This window comes from Chiroxiphia lanceolata, chromosome Z, assembly GCF_009829145.1.
Source record: "Chiroxiphia lanceolata isolate bChiLan1 chromosome Z, bChiLan1.pri, whole genome shotgun sequence".
Lineage (NCBI taxonomy): Eukaryota > Metazoa > Chordata > Aves > Passeriformes > Pipridae > Chiroxiphia > Chiroxiphia lanceolata.
In genome coordinates this window covers 10,999,773-11,004,202 of record NC_045671.1, presented here as the reverse complement: position 1 = coordinate 11,004,202, position 4,430 = coordinate 10,999,773, and the positions used below count along the sequence as shown (strand labels likewise).

At 45.4% G+C, this 4,430-nt stretch overlaps 1 long non-coding RNA gene across 1 annotated transcript; it reads right to left on the bottom strand.

Annotated features, from left to right (window-relative positions):
- Positions 1 to 565: 565 nt before the first annotated feature.
- Positions 566 to 4,201, bottom strand: LOC116781237. The gene is made up of 3 exons (XR_004354827.1): positions 4,101 to 4,201; positions 770 to 866; positions 566 to 690 (listed from the first exon to the last, which is right to left on the bottom strand). It is a non-coding gene; the product is annotated as an uncharacterized LOC116781237 (long non-coding RNA).
- Positions 4,202 to 4,430: the final 229 nt, after the last annotated feature.

The following is a 4,430-nucleotide window of genomic DNA, read 5'->3' as shown; positions in this document are numbered from 1 at the left end:
CGTACCAAAAGCAGCTTGCAGTGACCCAGAACATCCAGTCATATCATGGTAAAGGGTGTGGACTGCCACCACAAGCAGGCCTCAGTGAATTTGTTGCTCACCTTAGGGAAGGAGAGGACTGCATGCAGGGGTACTATGCATCCAGGACACATCTACCTGTGCCAGCTACAAGAGCCAGGCCAGAGGCTTGCACAGTCTCTCCTTCCTCACACTCTCAAGGACATCAGAAGAGCCAGTGGATAAAATGAACCAGGACAGTTTTTGCTGGGTCAGGGTTGTGGCCACCCTTCTTCTGAGGCATAGTAACTGAATACGAGCTTTTCCGTGCTTGCTGCTCCCAAGACACCAACATTTCCTTTCTGAAAAAAAAAAGGATTGAAGGAACGTGCGGGACTCAGAAAACATAGCAGCCAGCCTCTGAGCTACCATGGGCCACACAGCCACTGCAGGTGTCTTAGGGACATGTGCCATGTCCTCTCCTGCATCATCTCTTCAAATGTGCTCCAGAAAAGGATTGGCTCCTCTATGACCAGAGACTGTTGTGTGTCCCCTTGGACAGCTGGATGTCCATCATATCCAGGCTGGGTCAGAGGACTGAATGTCAAATCAGTAATCACAGGAAAAGGGACTTGTGTCTGTGACTACATCGTTGCACATCAGGAGGACTGAGGAACATGGTTCAAATGGGTCCTGAGGAAAGATGGTGGAAGACCTGGACAGGTGTCCTCTGAGAGGCCAAAGGGGGGAACTTCGACTGCTTATGTCACACATGCTTTCCTGTGTCTCCCCTGAGGCTCTGTCTGGACCTGTCTGAGCACCAGTTCTCCTGTGCCAGCACTTTTCCATGATATCCTTTCTAGTTTCTGCTGTGAAAAAAATACAGCAGTGAAAATGTTTTTCCCATTTCAAAACAAATGACAATACTAAATGAGAACAAAGGTGATTTCCCTTCCATTCACTAGTAAAGACTGACTTTTCCATAATAAAATTACAAATACCAAATGAAAGGGAACAATATAGTATGCTCTAGATTAAGAAAATGATCATCACCTTCCTCCCTACAGCTGGCACAGACAAGACTTTTGAAACTGTCTGCCTAAAATTGTCCCCCCAAGCACGCTGTTCAGCCATCTGGATAAGCTGTCTGATTTTCAGACATTCTGAGCCTTTTACAATTCCCACGTGATTCTGCAAACAGAAAATCTTGGCCTCTGAGCCTTGCTGTTAAATTAAGCAGCACCAGGTCTGGCTGTGATTATTAGAGCTGAGAAAAACCTACATTTGTGTTCCACTGCATGCTAGGCAGAGCTGGCCAGTGTCCCAAGCAGACCTGTGCTAGGTTGATTTTTCAAGAAGATTTGCACAGCTGTACTGAGAATGACACCCAAAAATGTGGCCCCACATATAAAAATACTGTGATTGGACTCTTGTAACTCCAGTATGGATGCAAAATAGGTCTGAAACTGGTGTAGGTACCAGCAGTGAAAGTGGTGAAACAAGTGGCAGTGGAAAAGGCTGCCACGATATTGACATCTGAGAAATTTTACATGCTCTGAGAAATGGATTTGAATTTATTGAGGTGGATCCACTTGCAAAATGGAAGAAAAATTCCTGTTTCAACACATGTTTCTAGTTTGTATACTAAACCGCTTTCGCTTTGATGTTCTGGAATATGCATTTTTCAAATGTGTGTTACAACACAATACACAAACACCCCCATTTTATCAAAATGAAATCTTCACAGGCTTGAGACAAGATTTCTCTTTATAAAATGGATTCAGAAGCTTTGTTCCAGCTTCAAATGAATCAACCAGGAAAATCTTTAAATCTTTCACAGAACAGAATTTTCTTCCTCCAGACATATGTCAGCAGCTGCTGCAGCTGGTGTGTCTGCCTGGATCAAAGGGATTGGGAAGGGGTGGTGAGACGGCGTTGCATTCATCCGGCATGTGATAGCGAGCACAAGGGTTAGTGCCTGGAATCATGATGTCATCATATAAATTATAGAAAATCATCAGAGTCAAGGGAGACCTTTGTGTCTCTTTCCTGGTTTGGAGAATATTTATTTTGCAAACCGGCTGTGGAAATATTTAAGTACAAGTCACAGCCAGTAAACCTTTATATTTTAATGGGAGTTTTGAATTAATCAGGAATAAAGGGTTTAAAAGTTAGACTGATATTTCTGCAGATCTACTCTACTTGCATATAGAGACTTGAATATTTGAGTCACTAAATGGGATACTTGGCAACAACAGTGGCTTTTAGGATGATACTCATCTTCTTGTGCTTTGTTTTGTCAAGGAATATTATGCTGTCAAGGTTAATTCAAAGCCATACAGGATTTGGCACCTCCCAGGTTCCTTAGTTTGAACATGGCCAGTGAGTTCATGTGACTTTGAACTCATGCTGCTCTCCTCCCTCAGCTTTAGCTCTCTAATGATGCCTTTTTGTTGATTCATTGCCTGTGAGTGCAGAGATAAGCTCTCCTTTTCCTTGTAGCTCAAATCATCTGTGAGCACAATATAGCCAGTATGATTCAGCTGTCTATCAGAGCTCCCTGAGTTTGGAAATGAAGCATTCCATGCCCATCAAGTTTCAGATAATCAACGGGAGAAGCAGTTAAGAAATTACAAGTTACAGTCCTGCTGCTTGAAAGAGAACCAAAATTGGTTCTGGTTTACCTTAACATGCCAGTTTACAGTTTATGGCAGTTCAGGAGTGTTTAAAGAGACATTTAGCCGTGCCTGCAGCTGGGGTGGGAAACTCCAAGGAAGGGTGGGATAGAAAGAGTGGTAGGCAGTCAGGTCAGCTCTCCTACACTTGCCATAAGCCCGTTAGTGAGTCAGAGCCCTCACCCCTTAAGTCATTAAAGCCTTGTCTGCCTCTGGCCCTTAGACACATACTGCAAATGTGGGTGTCAGCCACCAGTGTTGCAAACTGCATGGGCTTCCTGGAACAGGCATAGTGAGCCACATGGCGGGGAGAACCACAGGCACTGATGTTCATGAAGCAGTACAGAAAACTTTTCTTCGGGACAGACGTCTCGTTTGGGTTTATGAATGTACCCGCCCTAATGCTTTGCAAAATGTCTTTGGTTAGAAAAACATCCTTTTTAAACAAAATGCTGTCATTTTTGATAGCAAAACTCTGTAGATGCAATACTAGGAGTGGGTTCTTTGGAAGGTGAAGGGAATGCTATTGCTCTCTAGAATTATCTAACAAGAGGCTGTGGCTGATCAAAGTGGTACAGTGGTAGAACAAGAAGGAACAGACACATGCTGAAATGAAGGAACAGACACATGCATTAGAATGAAGGAAAAACTTTTCCATCATGTGGATAAATAAATCTTGGAGAAGGCCCTAGAGATGCAGGGAAACTCCATACTGTGAGATTTTCAGTACTCAGCCAGAAAAGTGCCTGAGAAACCCGATCTCACCTACCTGGAGCAGGGTGCTAAACTGCGCAACCTTCACTTGCATGTCCACCTCAAAATTATTAATGGTTCTACAGTTGTGACCAGCTGAAACCCACATGTCTTTCCCATCCCCACTACCCCCCCCAACAAAAAAAAGGCAATTCCTAAGGAAAAGTCTCTAAAGATGAAGTTACAGGCAGCAGCTAATATTTTCCCAACAAGAAAAGGCAAGAAGAGTAGCAGTTGTCCTGCTCTCCTTGCTCACATCTCCATTCCTAGACATGTGTTGCCTTCTCTATCTTGTTTATCCTGGTGTTCATTGAGCCCCAGCCTGGCAGAGTGCTATCAGGGGGTGGCACAGGCTCAGGGCAAGTCAAGTCTGTCAGATTGAGGATGGTTTGGAAAAGGTGTTTGGAAAAGGTGGGATGTGGCAGTGTTTGGAAAAGGTGGGATGTGGCGGAGAAGGAGCCTTCTCCTTCCTTTCAGCCATGGTGACCTACTTGATTAGCTCAAGACAAGGCATATACCTGCACCCCAGTGAAGTGTCCATGGTGCAGACCATTCAAAAACCAAAAAGCGCGCACTTCCAGCTACAGCAGCATGCATCATACAGCGGTGCTGCTTCTCGTTTATCGGGTGACTATCCCTAAGGAACTCACAGCAAATGTTAAGAGCTCAAAATACCTGTGTGCTCACGATACAGGCTCTAGAATAAGTTTCACTCTCTTTTCCAGGGAGCAAATCCAGGGGAGCTATGCAGGGACCTGCTCCGTCCCAGACCTCTCACTGCCATCCAGCGGGCTCTGGTGGAAGCGCCGTGCCCTGTGTCCTTCCCTGCCTTTGCCGAGTGGTACCTCCTGTCCCGCCTGTGCGTGTCCCCGCTGTGCTCTGTCTCACTACCGTTAGCAGATGGGGTTGCTGTCATGAGGAGCCCAGAGGAGCCCAGGGGAAGACACGCCCAGCCCTTGTGCAAGGGCCTGTGACCAAGGTGCCATAGAATCACAGAATCATAGA